The 21,530-nt window shown below is 48.2% G+C and overlaps 1 long non-coding RNA gene across 1 annotated transcript in view; it reads left to right on the top strand.

The window, feature by feature from the left end:
• Positions 1–8,167: 8,167 nt before the first annotated feature.
• Positions 8,168–21,530, top strand: part of LOC146835292 (uncharacterized) — a 92,824-nt gene continuing 79,461 nt past the window's right edge. Inside the window, exon 1 of the long non-coding RNA XR_014960709.1 lies at positions 8,168–8,259. This is a non-coding gene — a long non-coding RNA (uncharacterized LOC146835292). The remainder of the gene's footprint in view (positions 8,260–21,530) is intronic.

The raw sequence follows: 21,530 nt of genomic DNA, 5'->3' as shown, positions 1-21,530 counted from the left end.
GTCCGACATAATATTATTTCAAGAGTCATGGTCAATGGACCCGGTTTATCGCTTGGGTTTTCTTAACTTCTACGTACCTGCTACCAAAAAAACTAAAGGTCGTCCCTCAGGAGGCTTGATAATTTGGATCCGCCAATCCCTACGCTGTAAGATTGACCAATTTAGCCTTCAATCTAGCGACATCCTGTCATTAAATATCACCTGGCCTAATGACCAGGGATTGGCCATAGCAAATATTTATGCTAGAGGGACGGTTGGAGGCTCCTCATCAGATGTAATATCTGCCTTAGACCATCATCTTTCTGTATTACCATCGGAGAAGCCTATTTTAGTGGGTGGAGATTTTAACACGACGTTCGAACCTCTTGGCTCGGAGGATCAGTTTCTAGCAGAAGAAGAAGATAGTAGGTGGGGGTTCCCCAGCTGGAACTACCTCCGGTCAAGAGGTGGACCGCCATGGCCATTCAATTAAAAGCACTTTGCCTAGAGAGAGGGCTTAGGGCTGCTAATGGACGTACTCGGTCAGATCGCCAGGGGGCAAATACGTTCGAAAATGGCAGATCCACTAGTCGTATTGATTATTTCCTAGTGGATATAAGGATCTGGCCTAGATTGAACGATATGACCATAATCAAACGAGAAGACAGTGATCATAACGCCCTGTGCTTGGAATTACAAACCTTCAATGAGCCCATGGAACCTGAAATTAATGATGGGAAAATTAGCCTGGATGTTGTTGTATCAAACAACATGAGGCATGTTAAATGGGACAGATTCATAGAGAAGCCTGAAGAATTAGAAGATCTTAAAAAAGTGGTAACTAATGAAGTGGATAAATTGAATACACAAGCAATTGGAAATACATTTTTATCATCAATGGATGAGGTCCACACCACTTTTTTTCTAAATCTCCCAAAAAATTTTAAAAAGCCCCTAGTGGGTGAGAAATCCAATAAGGACAAACAACTCATGGCGGGATGGTTCAACAAATCTTGCAGAGCAGCTCGCCAGAGTTTAAGTTTGGCCCTTAGATCAAAAAATATGGATAGTGTGAGATCTGCTAGAAAGCTATATAAGTATATACAGCTAACGGCAAAGAAGGAATGGGACGAGGATCATTGGCAGGATCTGAAAACAGCTTGCCTGTCCAAGGACCAAAAGAAGTTTTGGGCGATAGTAAAGTGGGACAGAGGCGGGGTTGCACCATCTCCCCAAAATAATGTGGCAATAAACCAATGGGTTGATTTTTTCAAACCACAATATGCTTCAGTCTCGCAAGAAGGTGAGCACTCACCCCCTCCGGCTATTTATTTTCAAACGCAGGTGTTCACGATCAAAGATGTAAATCTAGCATTAGATTGTATAACCAGGGGCCGTGCCCCCGGGATGGACGGAATACCTGCGGACGTATTTTTAACTGATAGATCGTCCTGGTGTCAGTATTTCCAATACCTAGCAAATTCTATAGCCATGGGGGCGCCCGTACCCCCCTCATGGAAAGGGGCTGAAATAATCCCAGTTTTTAAGAAAGGGGACAAATCATTACCCAGTAACTATAGACCTATCAGTCTCATAGATTCTGCCCAGAAACTGATAGGTCGACTAGTACAAAATAGATTACATACCTGGATTGAAGAAAATAACATTCTGTCCCCTTTTCAGGCTGGGTTTAGACCATGTACTAGTTCGGTTGATCAGGTATTTTATTTTCTAGCACTCTATTGGAGGAATGTAAAGCTAACTAATGGGACCCTTTATGCGGTTTTTATAGATTTAAAATCCGCATTTGATTTGGTGCCTCGCTCCAAATTATGGAGGGTTCTCGACGAAGCAGGGATAGCTCCAGAATTGCTAACATTACTCGTCCGCTTGCATGAGAACAACTATGCACGAATTAGGTGGGGAACGCAGGGGGAGGTTACTGACACATTCCCTGTAGAGCGTGGCGTTCGGCAGGGATGTGTCCTGGCACCCACGTTGTTCTCCCTGTTTATTAATGGCATTGTAGAATATCTGAGCCGTTCGCCCACAGATGCTCCCGTATTGGCTGGAACCCGCGTGCCTGTCCTCATGTTCGCGGACGATACACTGATAGTCTCACGGACACCTAGTGGCCTGCAGAAGGCGCTAAATGCATTCGGTGAATTTTGTCGAGAACGTGGTCTTGAAATAAACACCTCCAAAACAAAGTTTATGTGCTTAAATAAGAGGAAAAATTTTAGAGGTGTTATTAAATTCAACGACACCCCGTTGGAACAAGTAGAGGCATTCACATATTTAGGGAAATCCCTCCAGAACAATATGAAGTGGACAAACCATATTGATATGGCTGCCCTAAAATTTCATCAGTTAGCGGGAGCAATTGTTTCAAAATATAAATCATCCCTGACTAAACCTATCACTCCAGCCTTAGAGATTTATAATATGAAGGCTATTAGTGCTGTATTATATGGTTCAGAATTATGGGGCTTTGGCAACCTGAAACAACTAAGTCTAGCTGAAAATAAGTTTTTACGTTGCTTAACGGGAGTTCCCCGAAGTACCCCAATGATTCCATTAGCCTATGATCTTGGTAGGAAAAGAGTCGAGGATTTGGCACGATTGCGCCCACTCCTTTATTGGCGATGTATCATGGTCACACCGGAACTGGCCCACTATGCTACCGCCCTAAAAGACATTATTAGGGCTGACCAATTTCATTCTATAGCATGGCTTAAAGAAATCAGAGACTTATTAATAAAATTAGACCTGGGGCATCTATGGAATGATTCAAATGGGTTAAAATTTCCTCCTAAGTCTGCACTCAAAAAAATGTACTGGGACATGATTATAACATCTGCTTTTATCACTGGCCAGAATACCAATCTAACAGGACGATACCTCGACATCAAATGTATTCCATCTTGTGAGGCTTTTTGGGATTACATAGAGAGGCCTTTTGATAGAAAACTGTATTTTCAGTTTCGAATTGGGTCTCTCCCTGTTAAAGCATTTACTCAAAATTGGTCACCCAACCATGATAATTGTTGTCCTCACTGTCGAGATTTGATTGAAGATGCTGGTCATTTATTATTTGTTTGTCCATTGTATGTTATTCCACGTCGTAGATGGATAAAACCAGTATGTTTAAATTTGGGAACACGTAGATACAAGGATGCCCTGAGGATACTCGAATCTGATTGCACTCCATACTTGGTTATTGCCGTAGCAAAATTCTTGGGGTGGGCCTGGGTAATACGTTCAAGCACCCTAAAAATGCTAGAAGATGGATAATGAACATCTGACACCAAGGACATTGTTCTATTTTTATCATAAAGGCTTGTTTTTAATTGATGGTATCAATTCATCGGAACTATTCGCCAGCATTATGGTTTAATGTATTTTTAAAGATTGTACATTGTTTTTAAATATAGTATTTATATTTATTGTTAGGATGTAAATATGCTTTTATGACAATGCTGTCGAATAAAGCTTTGAATTTGATTTGTATCTACCTAAGGGTGTCCATCTGGGTCACACACGAATGCTGACTTTGTAGCTCTAGACGCCCCTGCACAATCTGCAGTTCCTATGAATATCAACATCCCCCCAAATCTGGCCAAAGGGCCTCAGCGTCCCGACAAGCCTAGCCTTGCGCGGAGTTCTAGCGCTAACAACAACACGGGAGGTAATGGGGGGCTAAGCTCCATCTCAGCTCTTCCCCCCAACACGCAGCTAGTGGAAGAGGAGGGGGCTACCATTACTCCCCATGTTAATTTACCGCCCGATTGCCAACCTTTTGTTGTGGTGCTTACTGGGGTCCCTGTGCTTAAAGCTGGCAACTATGAAACGTATAATGAATTAAAAAATAAAACTATGTTTTGGCTGAGGGAAAATAGACCGTTACCTAGCTTTCTGGATGGTCAGATCCTTCATGTAAGACGGGTTACTTGGCTGGGCGTCAGGCCCAAAGATCTGTGGGGTGAGTGTATTATAGTTAATTTCTCAGACGCCAGGGTAGCTAGTTTCATCTGCAGCCCTTTTTACAGGGATAGTAACTCAGGAATTAACACCCATACCCTGAATTACTTCTATCCGTATCAAGCAACCCCTTGGCCAGATAGCACTCCGAACTGGGGGGGGAAGGGTCAAATCGTATCCTCATTCTACCTTTCCTCCCCATAGCTTGCTCTCAATTTTTTCAGGTACAGGTCCTCGTTGGCAGAGGTGGGGCTGTTGACCTGAAGTCCTGCATTCTACGGGGAGGGCTCCTATCCCAGTTGATTTTCCTGTAAGCCGTAGTCAGATGCATTTAGGGGGTTTAGTGGTGCCTTCTAATCCCTATGTTCCTTTGTCTCCCCCTTCATCTGGTTCACTGAATGAGGCTGTACTGGATTACTGCCTCCTAGAGAATGATTGTACGATGTTAGGGTCTGAGGGCACAATATGTGAGTCTTCTGCTGGGCCCAGTATGGCCCCAAAACATCTGCAAGTGGTTCGAGATAAAACCAAAGGCGACTTAAGGATTGTTAGCTGGAACATAGCTGGCATTTCCAGAAATTTAGACCTTCCGGACTGGAACATCTTCATTGAGTCTTTTGGAATATGCATTTTCCAAGAAACTTGGTGTCTGGAGCCTTGTTATAAGGTTGGCTATACCACCTTTTTTGTTCCAGCAATTTCCTCTATCACAGGGAGAGGTCGCCTTTTGGGTGGCCTGCTCATCTGGGTCAGTATTGCCTTGGGCCTCCAGATCAGGTCTAGGGTTTCTAAGTTCCCAGATCTAATGAGAATTTTGCTTACCGGATCTCACAGAGGGCGGTCCCTGGAAATCTTTAACATTTATGTTAGAGGTGGCAATAGTGGTATGTCATCGCCACTTATATCAGGGCTGGAAGACAAACTTATTCGGTGTAGTCCTGACATGCATATTTTGGTTGCTGGAGATTTTAATTGTACCTTTGAGCCTCTTGCATCAGACGACATCTGGGTATTGCAGAGGAGGATCTGAGGAGAGGTATTCCACCTTTAGCAATAGCACCTATAAAAAGGTGGACCAAACGGGCCATGCAGCTTAATGCCCTTGTTTTGGAATATGGTTTAAGGGCGGCAAATGGCAGAACAACTTCGGACCGCTGTGGAGCACATACGTTCAACAGGGTCGGCCATTACTCTAGAATAGATTATGTTTTATTTGACCTTAAGCTCTGGGTTTATATGATTGATATGGCTGTCCTTCCATCTACAGACAGCGACCATAACCCGCTTTCTTTGTCACTTTCCCCTATGCTGTCAGCCCGTATCCGCTCTCAAGAAGTTCCAGTTTTGCAGACAACTGGGGAAGTCTGTCAAGCAAACTGTGGGAGGCGTCTTAGGTGGCAAAAGGTCATTTTGGACGAGGGGAAGATTCAGGAAATAGGTCTGACCTTGACTAAGGCTATGTTAGGACTAGGAACCGGCCCCCTGACCTACCCTGACGTTTCCTCCATCTTTTGTGACACTATTGAAGCCCTGGGAGAGTTATTTGTGATACGGAATAAGGGTTCTTCAATTGGAGTCAATAGGGAATCTGGGGGCAACTACGGATGGTATTCCAAGGAATGTCAGAGAGCGAAAAGGGTTTTGATTGAAGCTGTGAAGTCCAAGAGTTCTGAGTCGATTGGCGTGGCTAGAATGGTTTATAGGTATGCTATCAGTAACGCTAAGAAAGAGTGGGACGACAAGTTTTGGTGTGATTTGAAAATGGCCAGTGCTGGGAGGGACTCGAGGGGTTTTTGGGACCTAGTTAGGTCAAGGAACAGGCCGGTTGACTCTCTGTTAACTTGTAACATCTCTGAGGAGATGTGGTTTAACCATTTCTCCAAACTTTATTCTCCCTCCCAGGACGATACCAGTGGGATGTTTGTCTTACCTTCTCTGAGCCCTTCCGGTTCGAGTGAAGATGTTTCTTTTACGCCCAAGGAGGTGGAGAAGGTTATTAACTCTCTTGTCCCCTACAAAGCTTCAGGCCCAGATGGGATACCGGGGGATCTGTTCCGTCTTAACCTAACGGAATGGGGGTTACTTATCTCTTCACTATTAAATGCTTCGTATTGTGGTGCAGCTCTTCCTGATTCTTGGATGGGTGCTGAGGTCGTTCCGATCTTCAAGAAGGGGGGCCGGGACAACCCAGCTAATTACCGGCCCATAAGCCTAATTGACTCTTCCCAGAAAGTGGCAGGGAAGGTGGTTCTGGGGAGAGTGCTTCAGTGGGTGGATGACATGAAAATTCTCTCAGACCTACAGGCTGGGTTTAGATCAGGCACCGGGACTATTGAGCTGACATTCAGACTGATGCTCTTGTATTGGAAAGTGGTTGTCCTGGGCAAAGGCAGTTTGTATCTTGCCTTTATTGATTTACGGTCTGCATTTGACCTTGTCCCTCGGGGCTGTTTGTGGAAGGTTCTGTGGGAAATGGGAATGCCCGCATATTTATTATCCTTGGTAATTAAGCTCCACTCAGGAAATTTTGCACAGGTGAGGTGGGGCAAGCAGGGGGAGAAGACCGCTAGAATACCGGTGAATAGGGGTGTCCGCCAGGGGTGTGTGCTTGCTCCCACTCTGTTCACCTTGTATGTGAATGGTGTGGTGGAGCATCTTTTGGAAAATCCTACCGATTCACCATCCCTGGCGGGCAGGAGAATACCTACCTTACTATTCGCCGACGACACCCTGCTCATCTCCAAATCCCCGATGGGCTTACAAAGTCTCCTTGACGGTTTCCAAACTTTTTGCGAGAAAAGGGGTCTCCAAATTAACACAGATAAAACCAAATATTTGATCCTTAATCCCCCGAAGAAACTTGGAAAATTTCCTATTTTAAAAGGGGTGCTTTTGGAAAGGGTCAAGGAGTTTGATTACCTTGGCATCCGTCTTACTGATACTATGCGGTGGACTTCCCATCTCCAGAAGATGTTGCTGAGTCATAAAAGGGTGATGGGGGCTCTTCTTAAAGAACAACGATTATCCACCTCAAAACCTATCTCTCCTGTGTTGGACATCTATACAGCCAGAGGGGTTAGTGCGGCCCTGTATGGTGCGGAGCTATGGGGTTTGCAGAACACTGACCTGCTAGCAAGTTCAGAGGGTAAGCTTCTGAAAGACCTGTTGTCCCTCCCTTATAGTACCCCATCCTTACCTCTATTCATGGATATGGGCTGCCGCTCTATTAGTGATCAGGCCAGGCTTCGCCCCTTGCTCCTCTGGGCTCGCCTATGGAGAGTCCCTGAATTAGTGAGTTATGCAGATGGGCTGAGGGAGATTTTATCGCTGCCCGGCTGGTCAAAAATTGGGTGGTTAAAGGATGTCAAATTTTTGCTGGGGGAATTGGGTCTCTGGGAGTCATGGTATTCCAGGTCTGCCCCTCCCAAATCCGCCTTGAAGAAGATTTTCTTTGGAATTGGGTAGTGGGTAGGAACAACTCTAACCCAAATTTATGTAGATCTTCCAGTGAATTCTTCTCGGTTAAGGATGTGTCGTTTCGGGAACCCTATCTCGACATAATTTCAAAATCTAGAGACAGGGCCTTGTATATCAAATTTAGAATTGGTGTACTACCAGTGGGAGAATTGACTGCCTGCTGGAAAATCCCGGCTCAAACTAGTCCCTTGTGTGTTTTCTGTTCGCAGAGGACTGAGTCGGTTGCCCATCTATTGTTTGAGTGCCCTGCCTACAAAGCGCCTAGATCTAGGTGGTTAAAACCATTATGTAAGGAGTTGGGTACTAGGCACTATAGGGTAGCCTTGAGAATATTGAAGTCAGATACACGGCCCCTAATTGTGTGTGGCATGGCAAAGTTTTTAAGTTGGGCCTGGGTGATCAGATCAAGAAGGCTCAAATTAATTGTTTAATTGGAGGATTTTAAATTTGTGTGTTCAAGGTAACTTATTAATGTCATTCGTTCATGGTATATTTTATCGACTGTATTGTTTTGTTATGGCTTTGTTTTTTTGTTGTCTTTTCACCATATTGTATGTATTGCTTTTTAAGATACGATTTTATCGAAATAAAGCCTATTGACTGACTGAACTTCTTTGAGCTTTGTCATCTTCGAATGATGGCAAGGAATTTAGTTATAATCTTTCCTATTTTGTGCAAATGTATCCATAGTGTTCAAAATCCTTAGGTCATACTCTGGTTGTGTTTTACAGGTCAACGAGAGCTGCCTGCATTGGGTCGACAATAGCATTTACAGGCCAACTGTGTAGGAAGCTGGCTCTTGATATAGTGGACCAAAAAGAGGTAAAGAGGCCAGGAAAACCCCAAAGGAATTACAGAGGCACAAATGGCACCCCAAATGCTATCTTTTGTGGTAGTGTGGGCAAGCAGTCAGGCATATCAAAGGTTAGTGCTAAGCATATATTACACATTCAAAGGCAGTAAGTGAGACACAATAAAGAAATCCAACACCAAATTATAAAAATAGCACATTATTTTATATGAATTTAGATACCAAGATCATCTGAATCAGGTAAGTACTTTTCGAGTTATGAATTTTTATAGTTTTCAAAAGTTGACAGTGCAATTTCTGGAGCAGTAATGTTATCCTTGGGGGGAGGCATGTACTGTATTTGGGCACTTAGCAGCAACTTATGGAACTGTTCATCAGGACTTAAGGTGAGTGTGGGGTAAGGCCCCACCAACATGTCACCTCAGGAGGCTCTGGGGCGTCCGGGTGCAGAGGTGTGTCACAGCGTCAGGTGACCCATTCACTTCAATGGGGATTGGTCTGGTCGAAAAGTGGCTGCAAGCTGGGACTGGGGGACGAGTCTGGGGGAACCCACGGGGGCTTGACCTTTGAGATCCTTGGGCACGTGGGGACACCCTTGGTCCACTTCTCCTTGGGCTGTGGGGGTCAGGTGCAGTGGTGTCTTTTGACATCAGATCCGGTGCTGGAGTTTCTCGTGGTTTGAGAGTGCCTGCAGAAAGAGGTTACAGGCGGTGACTGGAAGTCCAGTCTGGGCCAACCAAAGGGTGGGTTTAATTCTTGTGGGTCTGGGGACCCCGTTGGCACCATCACTTCCCTTGGACTCTGGCTCCAGGGTGCAGGTGTATAGGTACTTTGAGGCGTCGGCTGGCGGTAGTTGCAGACTCACTCTTGGTCTTTGTTTCTGCTGCAAAGGGGCACACAAGTCAGCTGGGTCACTCTCAATTTGGGTCTCACTGTCCCTGAAGTTCTTCAGTGTGCAGATCGGTCTTCCTAGGCGTTGGTGTCCAGACTGGACACAGCAAGCCTTGGCTGTTGCAAGAGATCCAGTTCCCCAGCTATTGGTACAGTGCTTTTCCAGTCAGTCCTGGCATCCTCACACTTGGAGGGAGGATGGATCTGACCTGTAGGAGAACTGCTACCGCTTCCTGGGCGGCTGCTGCGTCGGTAGTTTCTGTAGGCGGCAAGTCAGTAGAACGGGTTGCTTCTTTGGTGCCTGCGGCTGCAGGGGAGTATCTCCTTCACTCCAAGGGAGTTCCTTTGGCAATTGGTGAAGCACTGCCAGCCCTCCAGGTTTCTGAGCTCTGCACAGTGGCAGGATGAGTCAGTTGCTCCATGAGGGTTGAGTGCAACTTGCAGGTTTGGAGCTAAGTCCGTTGTGCTTCTTGGTTCTCGGGTCAGCAGTCTTCTTCTTTGTCCACTTCTTCTTTTGGTCCATAGAAATCTGAAGTCCTGGTATGGGGGGGGGGGGGGGGGGAGGGGTTTGGGATCCCCTAAATACTCGATTTAGGGGTGTTAAGGCAAGTGAGGGGTAGTAACCGATAGGCTACTCACCCCAGGGTCACTGCACCCCCTAGATGACCACTTCCTTTGGGGAGTGGGCATCACCCTATACCAGAATTACTAATTCTGCTTCACACAAGGTATTGAAATCTCTAAAGTCACATTCACTTCTTAATTTTCCCACCTGTCCTGGTGCCAGATGGCCCAGGACAGGGGTGTCGGCATCCTCTCCTGTGAGGCAAGCCAGATTTGCATACGAAAGGCAGTGAGGTCTTTGAAGCTCCCTGCCTTGGAATACTAATTTGCAGGTCATCCTGTTGGAGGGGGTTAACCACCCTCTACCCGAGCAGGCTTTTGTTCCTGACCTCCTGAGAGCACAGGCCCTCACCCATGGGGGAGTCAGAAACTAGTCTGTGGTAGCAGGATGGCTAAGACCAGTCAGTCAGCACACCAGTAGTTGGTAGTTATTCAGGGGGCACCTCTGGGTGCATGTATTAATAAATCATTGTGGGTTTATTAATACGAGGTGTTTGTAACCAAACACCATATGTCTCCGTGTAGCTTTTATGTAGCTGGGTAACTTGTTTTGACCAGTGCCCACCACATAGCCCAAGATGGCATCCCTTTTCACTTGTGCTGTTAGTAATGGAACTGGCCAAGACAGGGGCATATCTGTTCATGCAGAGATGTCCTCACATGTAATATAATGCACCCTGCCTTAGGGCTGTAAGGCCTGCCACAGGGTGACTTACAAATATTATATGCAGATTTTAGGGGACATAGTAATGTTTTCACTTTTTGGCAGTATCTGGTCATGCAGCCTGAAGTGGTAGTGGTAGTCTGCATGAGTTTGGTGTTGTGTCCCTTAATGTGGCACAAGATATGCTGCAGCTCTTAGGGACCCTCTTTAGTACCTATGCCCTAGGTACAAGAAGTGCCTCAGGGCTATATGTATCAAGCCTTTTTCCCGTTTGCATACGGGCAGATTCTCAGAATCAGCCCGTTTGCGAATTGGAAAAAGCCTTTTGGGATGTATCATCCGAAAAGGCCATCGCAAAATAGAGAGTTGCAAAATTTGCGATTCTCTATTTTGCTAATGCAATTAAGGAATTGCAAGTTGCAATTCTGGAAGCACCAGAAATTTGCTATTTGGCCTTAAGGAATTGTAAATTACCACCAACTTCAAGTTGGTGGTAATTTGCAATTTTCTTTAAAAAAGCACTTTTTTGATTATTTTTTTTAAACAACAAATGTTATTCATTTATCAAGGTGCCAATTGGGAGGAGCCCGGTGAGCATCAGGCATGTGATAATCATATTGTGCAAGGCACCACTTATCATCCCCCTGGCAGGTCTGCAGAACATCGGACCCAAGCCCCTCCTTCCCCTTCCCCCCGCCCACGCACCGAACACCCTATATATAACAGCGCACAAACATAATGCACATTTGCCCTCTTACCCCTGCACAAAACCAGCCTATCTATTGGGTCTCGGGATATTGTGGGCCCCAGTAGTGACAAATCGATCCCTCTGTATGTGGCCCAGCACGCCCAAATCTTCTTATGCTTCTGCGGGCAGTCACGTGCCTGAAAGACTGCAACTTCAGCCAACATACATCTATCTATTGTTCTTCCAGGCACCTATACTGGGCGGGGATTTTGCTTTCCAGTGCTGAGCAATGTTATGTTTGCCTAGTGTGAGTCCTAGGAACAATAGAGGTTGTTTATATCTGTTCCCCCCCATGTCCTTGGTGCAATGTAGTAGAATCAGCCTTTTTTTAAAAAAAATGTTAAAGTGCCGTGTCACACATACATGCCCTTAGGGCATGTATGTGCGCAAAATGTGCACACATGCATATTTCAGGGGTGCAACAGGGTGTCCTTTTGGCACCCTTGCAACCTTGAAATTGCATTCTCAATTTGCGATTCTCCAATTGGTAATCGCAAATTGAGAATGTCTTCCCATTCAGTCCTATGGGCCTCCTAGCGATTCGCAAATAACGAATATGTAGGATTCGCAAAACTTTTAGCAAATCCTACATACATTGCATTTTGTGATTCTCTAATTGCGATTCGCTAAAAACCGCAATTTGAGAATCGTAAGACTCTTTTATGATACATATGGCCCTTAGAGAGGTGCTAAAGGTCTGGTCACTTGGGGAATCAAATGACCAGGTGTCTTGTTTTGGGAAAAGAACACGGTCACTGGTAACCTGGTTAGCAGGAACCCAGGAAGTTGCATCAAATACCAGGCAAAGAGCGGGTGACTATTACAACAACAACCCAGTTTCCTAAAAACTGTAGCAACATTTTATTTTCCAAGGTCTTAATTTCAGAATCTAGAATTCTCATGTTTGAGGTTGCCATTTCTCAGTGAGGTGGTTTCCTGTCTTGATTTTATAGTTTGCAATTTTCTGCAAAATCATTTCCAAAGTTGTCATCTCATCCGCACTGGTTTTAGCATTGCCAGGTGTCCATGATCAAGAGTTCCCATGTTTGACTATAGGGATCAGTGCACAAAGCATTCATTTAGCACCGCAGAGATGTGCATTCAATATCAAGGATCACAGAATCCTCTTCACGCTCATTCTGGGGTGTATAAGGGGCGGATCTATGGAACTCTGAAGCATAAAGTTTATGCAGGTTCCAGGCAACACAGCCTTTCTACAGCACAGAGTAGACCATGGGTTTCTTCACTACATGCCAGCTCCCCCAGCACTGCTCGATGAGGCTCTACACAGGGCAAGCAGCTGATCTCCTCACATCAAAAAACAGGCACTACATCACATCTGCTGCTTCTTTTGGGCACTTCATCACATCTGTTGGGCACTTCTTGGCATCTGCTGTTCCAGTTTGGCACTACATCACATCTGCTGCTTCTGTTGGGCACTTCATCACATCTGTTGGGCACTTCTTGGCATCTGCTGCTCCAGTTTGGCACTACATCACATCTCCTTCCCCCTTAGGAGTAGGTCCTCTGAAAGGTTTATGTTCTTCATGCTCCAGCCTGCTGCCAGATCTGACCTCAGGTACAGAGGTTACTTTACCCAAGGAGCCCAACACTAAAGAGGCTCTATGCAATGTGTTGATTCCACGGAAAGTGAGCAGATCGCTTGAGAACAGCTAGGAAATTCAAATGGTGCTGTTCTGCACTCTTCTCCTTGTGCTACAGCACCTTTGATTGATGCACAACTTTTTAGTAAATGTGCCTCTCTGAATGCCACCAGTGTGGAGCCATACAGATGTGTCCACCTGGTGCTGGTCATTTTGGCTGTGGTCCTCAGCATCGTGAAATGGTCAACATTACCGCTGATGAATAGGTGACATGGCAGTGTGGACGATGTGACCTTCATCACTGGGATGGGCAGTGGGACTAGAGAACAGGCTGCAGTGGAGGAAGGGCAACTCAGACAACCCAATAACTGCCTACTTTATCGAACCAAGGGTCTCTCTCTCCCTCCACCCCGCTTCCGCTCATACCTGAATGAAAAACTTTCCTGCAAGTTGCTATGCTTTCCCCAAAGCTTAAGCAAATGCATTGTTTGACATGGGAATTTGCCTAAAAGTAGTTGAAGTTAACACAATTTTTCAAATTGACTCGCTCCTGTCCCTCAGGCTGAGTGGTCGCTCCCCAGTGTCCCCTCGTGACACTCGGTATCGTTGTGCTGCTTTTGCCCTTGATTTCTGCCTAATTACATTTACCTGCTGTGTGCCTGCCTGCCGAGTTGCTCTTTTTGTTAATTAATTAATTATACGTGCCGCTTTCACTGTACTCGGTATCGTTGTACCGCTTTTGCCCCTGATTTCCGCCTAATTGCATTTGCCTGCTGTATGCCTGCCTGCCGAGTTGCTCTTTTTGTTATTTAATTAATTATACGTGCCGCTTTCACTTTCACTATATTTGCGCGTTCTGACTAGCGCGACGCTGTGCTCCCCCCTCCGCCTCCATTTTGTTGTTGTTGTGATCCCTGGAGCCCGCCCCGCCTCCCAGCTGAGCCGCCCTCCCACTGACCTGATCAGCGCTGCAGAACCTTAGAGCGCCGTGACTCGCTCCTGTCCCTCAGGCTGAGTGGTCGCTCCCCAGTGTCCCCTCGTGACACTCGGTATCGTTGTGCTGCTTTTGCCCTTGATTTCTGCCTAATTGCATTTACCTGCTGTGTGCCTGCCTGCCGAGTTGCTCTTTTTGTTAATTAATTAATTATACGTGCCGCTTTCACTGTACTCGGTATCGTTGTACCGCTTTTGCCCCTGATTTCCGCCTAATTGCATTTGCCTGCTGTATGCCTGCCTGCCGAGTTGCTCTTTTTGTTATTTAATTAATTATACGTGCCGCTTTCACTTTCACTATATTTGCGCGTTCTGACTAGCGCGACGCTGTGCTCCCCCCTCCGCCTCCATTTTGTTGTTGTTGTGATCCCTGGAGCCCGCCCCGCCTCCCAGCTGAGCCGCCCTCCCACTGACCTGATCAGCGCTGCAGAACCTTAGAGCGCCGTGACTCGCTCCTGTCCCTCAGGCTGAGTGGTCGCTCCCCAGTGTCCCCTCGTGACACTCGGTATCGTTGTGCTGCTTTTGCCCTTGATTTCTGCCTAATTGCATTTACCTGCTGTGTGCCTGCCTGCCGAGTTGCTCTTTTTGTTAATTAATTAATTATACGTGCCGCTTTCACTGTACTCGGTATCGTTGTACCGCTTTTGCCCCTGATTTCCGCCTAATTGCATTTGCCTGCTGTATGCCTGCCTGCCGAGTTGCTCTTTTTGTTATTTAATTAATTATACGTGCCGCTTTCACTTTCACTATATTTGCGCGTTCTGACTAGCGCGACGCTGTGCTCCCCCCTCCGCCTCCATTTTGTTGTTGTTGTGATCCCTGGAGCCCGCCCCGCCTCCCAGCTGAGCCGCCCTCGCCCCTCCCCCACCACTATCCATATATGACAGTAGTTACCGCGCGCAGCGTTCACGCGCAGCGACCGCGCCCAACCCGCGCCGAAGGTGCGCCAAAGGTAAGCCCGTCTACGCCCGTCCGCGCCTGGACCGCGCCCAGCGCCAGACCCCCTGTCCCTCGCGCTGCCCAGCACTCCCGCATTACTTACGATGCCGCCACCCTCCAAGCCCTTAACCCCGGTCGCGCCCCCAACTGCGTCCAAGCCGCTCCTGGACACACCCATGGTCCTTTCTCCTGCTACTCCTGCAAATTCAGCGGCACTTACAACATCTCCGCTACGACTACACCACAGATTCCCGACCCTAACCACCTACAATGCATCCTTCTCAACACCCGATCGGTGCACAGGCACGCCATTGACCTATGGAACCTACTAGACACCTTCTCTCCAGACGTCGCCTTCCTTACGGAAACATGGATGAATGCTTCCTCCGCACCAGACATCACCATTGCCATCCCTGAAGACTATAAGATCACTCGCAAAGACCGTACCAGCCACACAGGAGGAGGAATCGCTATCGTCCATAAGAAATCAATCCGCATCTCAACCAGCTCTGACACCAACCTCGCCAACTCCGAACACCTTCACTTCCAGATCCACATCGACCCCAAAACCACACTCAGAGGCACTCTCCTCTACAGACCACCAGGACCCCGCGCAAAATTCAGTGAAGACCTCACGGACTTCATCTCTCCACACGCGCTCCCCTCCAAAGACTATATTCTTCTGGGAGACCTCAACTTTCACCTCGAAAAGATAAACGACCACAACACCGCCACCCTCGTGGACAACCTCGCCAACCTCGGACTTAAACAACTAATCACTTCCCCCACCCATATCGCAGGTCACACACTCGACCCCATCTTCACTTCCAGCAATCATGTCTCCTTCAGCCACACTACGGATCTCCTCTGGACTGACCACAGCTGCGTTCACTTCACCTACAACAAGCCAAAACCCATCAACCACTCCCAACCTACCCTGCAAAGAAACTGGAACAAAATCACCACGGACCAAATCTCCGCATCGCTCCTTCGAAGCTCCCCAGCCCTCTCTTCTAACGCCAACGAAGCCGCCGCCAACCTCACCCTATGGTTATCCAACACCGCCGACACCTTAGCACCACTGAAAAAACGTCAAAGCAAACCTGGCAGCAAGAAGGCCTCATGGTTCAACGATGATCTCAAGAAGTCCAAGAAACTCTGCCGCTCCCTTGAAAAGGCCTGGAAAAAAGACCCTACCACCAGCACCAAGGACACCTTCAAAAGCGCCACCCGCACTCACCACCAACTGATCCGAAAAGCCAAGAAAACAGCATTCAAGGATCGACTTGACAACAACGCCCACAACAGCAAGGAACTTTTCAACATCGTCAAGGAATTTTCCAACCCCTCGGCCAACTCCAATGACATCACCCCCTCTCAAACCCTCTGCGACTCCCTAGCCTCTTTTTTCCACAACAAGATTGCAGACATCCACAACAGCTTTGACAACCAACCCGGAAACCAACCCACCCTACCATCTGCTGACCATCTTCCCCCCGTAAACACCCTTAACGCCTGGAACCCAATCTCCACTGAGGACACCATCCGCCTGATGAATTCCATCCACTCCGGATCCCCCACAGACCCATGCCCTCACCACATCTTCAACAAAGCAGACTCCGTCATTGCACCGCACCTCCGAGACATCATCAACTGCTCCTTCAACTCCGCTACCTTCCCAGAAGACTGGAAACACGCTGAACTCACCGCCCTCCTGAAAAAACCAACAGCGGACCCCACCGAACTCAAAAATTACCGCCCCATCTCGCTTCTTCCATTCCCGGCCAAAGTCATCGAGAAAGCCGTCAACAACCAGCTCGCCGCCTTCCTCGAAGCCAACAAATCCCTCGACCCCTCACAATCTGGCTTCCGAGCAAAACACAGCACTGAGACCGCCCTCATCGCAGCAACAGACGACATTCGAACTCTACTGGACAATGGAGACACAGTCGCCCTCATCCTCCTCGACCTCTCTGCTGCATTCGACACAGTCTGCCACAGCACCCTTCTACAACGCCTCAATAACATCGGAATCCAAGGAAAAGCTCTTGAATGGATCACCTCGTTCCTCACCGGAAGAACCCAGAGAGTCCGCCTTCCTCCATTCAAGTCCGAGGCCTCTGAAGTCATCTGCGGCGTACCTCAAGGATCCTCACTCAGTCCCACCCTCTTCAACGTATACATGAGCCCCCTCGCGGCCATCGCCCGCCAACACAACCTCAACATCATCTCTTACGCGGATGACAATCAAATGATCCTTTCTCTCACCAAGGACCCCAGCACCGCCAAAACTAACCTACACGAAGGAATGAAAGAAGTCGCCGAATGGATGAAACAAAGCCGTCTGAAACTGAACTCAGACAAAACAGAAGTCCTCATCTTAGGTACATCCCCCTCTGCTTGGGACGACTCCTGGTGGCCGGAAGCCCTCGGAAAAGCACCCATCCCGACAGACCACGCACGGAACCTTGGCGTCATCCTGGACTCTTCACTCTCAATGAACAGACAAGTCAGCGCCGTATCCTCTTCCTGCTTCAACATTCTTCGCATGCTCAGAAAAACATTTCGCTGGATCCCCTCCGAAACAAGGAAAACAGTCACCCACGCTCTGGTCACGAGCCGACTGGACTACGGAAACACCCTCTACGCAGGTACCACCGCTAAACTCCAGAAGAAACTCCAACGAATCCAAAACGCCTCAGCCAGGCTCATACTAGACATCCCACGCAACGATCACATCTCTGGTCACCTTAAAGACCTCCACTGGCTACCCGTCAATAAGAGGATCACTTTCCGACTGCTTACCCACGCACACAAATCACTCTACGACATCGGACCAGATTGCCTCAACTCTCGACTGTCCTTCTACACCCCCTCCCGCCAACTACGTTCTTCCAGCCAAGCCTTCGCCACTGTACCTCGCATCAACAAGACCACCATGGGAGGCAGATCCTTTTCATACCTGGCTGCTAAAACATGGAACTCACTCCCCGCTTACCTTCGCCTCACCCAGAACCACCTAGCGTTCAGAAAGCAGCTTAAAACGTGGATATTTGACAAATAACCCTCCTCCCCTTCCTAAGCGCCTTGAAACCCTCTGGGTATGTAGTGCGCTATACAAATTTTATGACTTGACTTGACTTGAAATAAGTCAAGAGTTATTTGCAAATAACTTTAATTGGGTGTAAAGTACGGTTTCAACTGCAGTCCTTTAATAAGCATATAGTACTGCATTGTTTGCAAATTTCTAACTTAAAAGATAAATATTTGTAGAATTCAGCGCATTGTGGAAAATGTGTGGGTTTGAGACAGATTCATTATAGTGTTCTTTCAGTTGGCAGTGATTTTTTTTTAAGTTAAACTAATCGAAAGATACATTCTCAACATTTCCAAATCTGACATGGTCCTTTTTTTATTTACATATCTTTTTGTCATAGTCTGTTCAGCTTAGTATTATGATCTTATTTTTGTTTAGTCTTTTAGTCATGACAAAATATCCCTGTATCACCCAGGGCCTGAAAAAGTGTGATCGCATCACGTCCATCCTGAACAAACTCCTTTGGCTTCCCTTGCCAGCCTGCATCATCTTCAAAACTAGCAAGACCAGGACCCCCACTTATCTTGGAGACAAACTCACCTTCTCTGGTGGTTCAGCACATCCGCAGCCTGACACCATCAGACTGAAGACTGAGACATGTAAAAATGAAAGCTCGAGTACCAGGCCTTTTCCATCCATAACCTGGAACAACATCCTCCATATCCATTAGGAATGCCCCGATGCGCCTCCATTTCAGAAAAGAGTTGAAGGCTTCCTCTTTAACCCCTTGTATGCCCATGACGAGCTGGACTCGTCATGGAGCACAGTCGCGCTGTGCCCATGACGAGTCCAGCTCGTCATGAGGCATACCCTAGGGAATCCCTCTGGTGCAGGCCCCAGAGGGATTCCCTTTCCTTTCTGCCAAAATAGCCTCCCCAGCTCCCGAGGCCCCCCCCCCACCCCCCTGACGATCGGCGCCAAGAAGCTCATTTCAGTTTCACTTTCTACGTGCTCAGGGGGCTATCTCAGCCCCCTGAGCACGTAGAAAGACGGGAGAGGTATCGTTGGAAAGGGGAGAATCTCCCCTTTCCAATGGTACCCGTCCCCAGTGGATCCCCGCTTGGGGATCGCCACAGGAGGGCGATCCCCGAGCAGGGATCCACCCACTAGACACCAAGGAGGGGGGAGCGGGCCCTTGGGCAAGGGCCTTTGCTCCCCCATGTAACTTTGGCGCAATTTTGTCTTTTTGACCCCCCTGGGGGGCAGATGGGGGCATTAGCCCCCAATCTGCCCCCCCCGGGGGGGGGGGGCAAAAAGCCCACTACACCCCAGGGAATTTTTTTATCCATAAAAATAGGGGTGGGGGCTGCCCAAAAAAGGGCAGGCCCATGCCCCCACCCAACCCCCCAATTACTACAGTCTTTCTGCCCCCCCGGGGGCAGATAAAGCATTGGCCCCTAATCTGCCCCTTCGGGGGGGCAGAAAGCCCACTAACTACCAGGGATTCGTTGTTACTTTTTTCTTAGGGTGGGGGCTGCCTGAAACGTGCAGGCCAATGCCCCCACCCACCCACCACCATTACAGCCTTTCTGCCCCCCCTGGGGGGCAGATGGGGCATTGGCCCCAATCTGCCCCCCCCCCCCGAGGGGGCAAAAAGACCACTAGACACCAGGGAATTTTTAGCGCAATTGTTTTTAGGGTGTGGGCTGCCCGAAACGGGCACGCCAATGCCCCCACTCTCCCCCCCACGAAAATGACAGTCTTTCTGCCCCCCAGGAGGCAGATGGGAGCTGTAGCCCCCAATCTGGCCCCCCCTGGGGGCGCAGAATGCCCACTAGAAACCATGGATTTTTTTGTTTTATTAGTGTAGGGGTAGGGGCTCCCCAAAATGGGCATGACAATACCCCACCCCACCCCCAGAGAAATTCCAGTCTTTCTGCCCCCCCCCGGCAGGGCAGATGGTGGCAGTGGCCCCTGATCTGCCCCCTGGGGGGGCAGAAAGCCCAGTAGGCGCCAGCGAGTATGCAGGCTTTTTTTATGCGTGGGGGTGGGGGCTGCCCAAAATGGTCATACCAATGCCCCCACCCCCACAAAAAATAGCCACAGTCTTTCTGCCCCTTTAGGGGCATATCAGGATGAAACCCCCTTCCCCGATTCCCCCCCAGGGCGGCAGAAAGCCCACTGGGCTCTGATTTTTTTTTAGCAATGTGCATACCTGTGGATTTTGGGCCCTAGCGCAGTTGGCACGTAGGCAAACCTAGTAACCCTGTACATTCTTTAAAACTAGACACCGAGGGGAATTCTGGATGGGGTGACTTCACTGGCTCTCACCAGGTTCTGTTACCCAGAATCCATTGCAAACCTAAAAATGTGTTCAAAATAACACATTTTCCTCACATTTCTTTGTCGGAAAGTTCTGGAATCTGCGTGGGTCCACAAAATTCCACCCACCCTGCATTCCCCAAAGTCTTCAGAGAAAAATGGTACCACACTTACGTGGTAGGCCTAGTGCCCGCGTCAGGCAAGTGCCCAAAACCTATTGAGGAGACATAAAAATTACCTATTACAAAACAACCTGGTTTTGCAAAGGGGGTCCCAAGAGTTTTTGGCCCCAGGCTTGGCGGCCACCTAGGGAAACCTACCAAACCCACACATTTCTGAAAACTAGACACCCGGGGGATTCCAGAGAGGTATGGCCTGCGTGGATCCCCCAACGTTTCCTTACCCAGAATACCCTGCAAACCTCAAATTTAGTTGAAAAAAATCACCTTTTTCACACATTTTTGTGTGGGAAAGTTGAGGCATCACCGGGCTGACACAAATTTCCTACCACCCAGCGTTCCCCCGGGTCTCCCGATAAAAACGGTGCCTCACTCGTGTGGGTGGCCCAAGTACCCGCGACAGGCAAGGCCCCAAAACGTATTGAGGCGACATGAAAATTGCCTACCTCAAAACGACCTGGTTTTGCAAGGGGGGTCACCTGGGTTTTTGGCCCGGTGCTCGGCGGCCACCTAGGGGAACCTACCAAACCCACACATTTCTGAAAACTAGACACCCGGGGGATTCCAGGGAGGTATGGCTTGCGTGGCTCCCCCAACGTTTCCTTACCCAGAATGCCCTGCAAACCTCAAATTTAGCTGAAAAAAATCACCTTTTTCACACATTTTTGTGTGGGAAAGTTGAGGCGTCACCGGGCTGACACAAATTTCCTACCACCCAGCGTTCCCCCGGGTCTCCCGATAAAAACGGTGCCTCACTCGTGTGGGAGGCCCAAGTACACGCGACAGGCAAGGGTCCAAAACGTAGTGCGCCTCAACAGGCAAGGGTCCTAAACGTAGTGCGCCTCACTACGTTTTGGGCCCTTGCCTGTCACGGGTACTTGGGCCTCCTACACAAGTGAAGCACCATTTTTACCGGGAGACCAGGGGGGACGCTGGGTGGTGGGAAATTTGAGTGAGCCCGGTGATGCCACAACTTTCCCACACAAAAATGAGTGAAAAATGTGATTTTTTTCAGCTAAAATTGAGGTTTGCAGGGGATTCTGGGTAAGGAAACGTTGGGGGATCCACGCAAGCCATGCCTCCCTGGAAGCACACGGGTGTCTAGTTTTCAAAAATGTATAAGTTTGCTAGGTTTCCCAAGGTGCCCGCATAGCTAGGGTTCAAAAACTACAGCTAGACATTTTGCCAAAAAAGGGTCATTTTTCACTGCGAAATTGAGGTGTGACCACGTTGCGTTTTGCGCCGTTTCCTGTCGCGGGCACTAGCCCGGCCCACACAAGT

Source organism: Triturus cristatus, chromosome 4_2 (genome assembly GCF_964204655.1).
Source record: "Triturus cristatus chromosome 4_2, aTriCri1.1, whole genome shotgun sequence".
Classification (NCBI taxonomy): Eukaryota; Metazoa; Chordata; class Amphibia; order Caudata; family Salamandridae; genus Triturus; species Triturus cristatus.
This window is presented reverse-complemented; position numbering and strand designations above follow the sequence as displayed.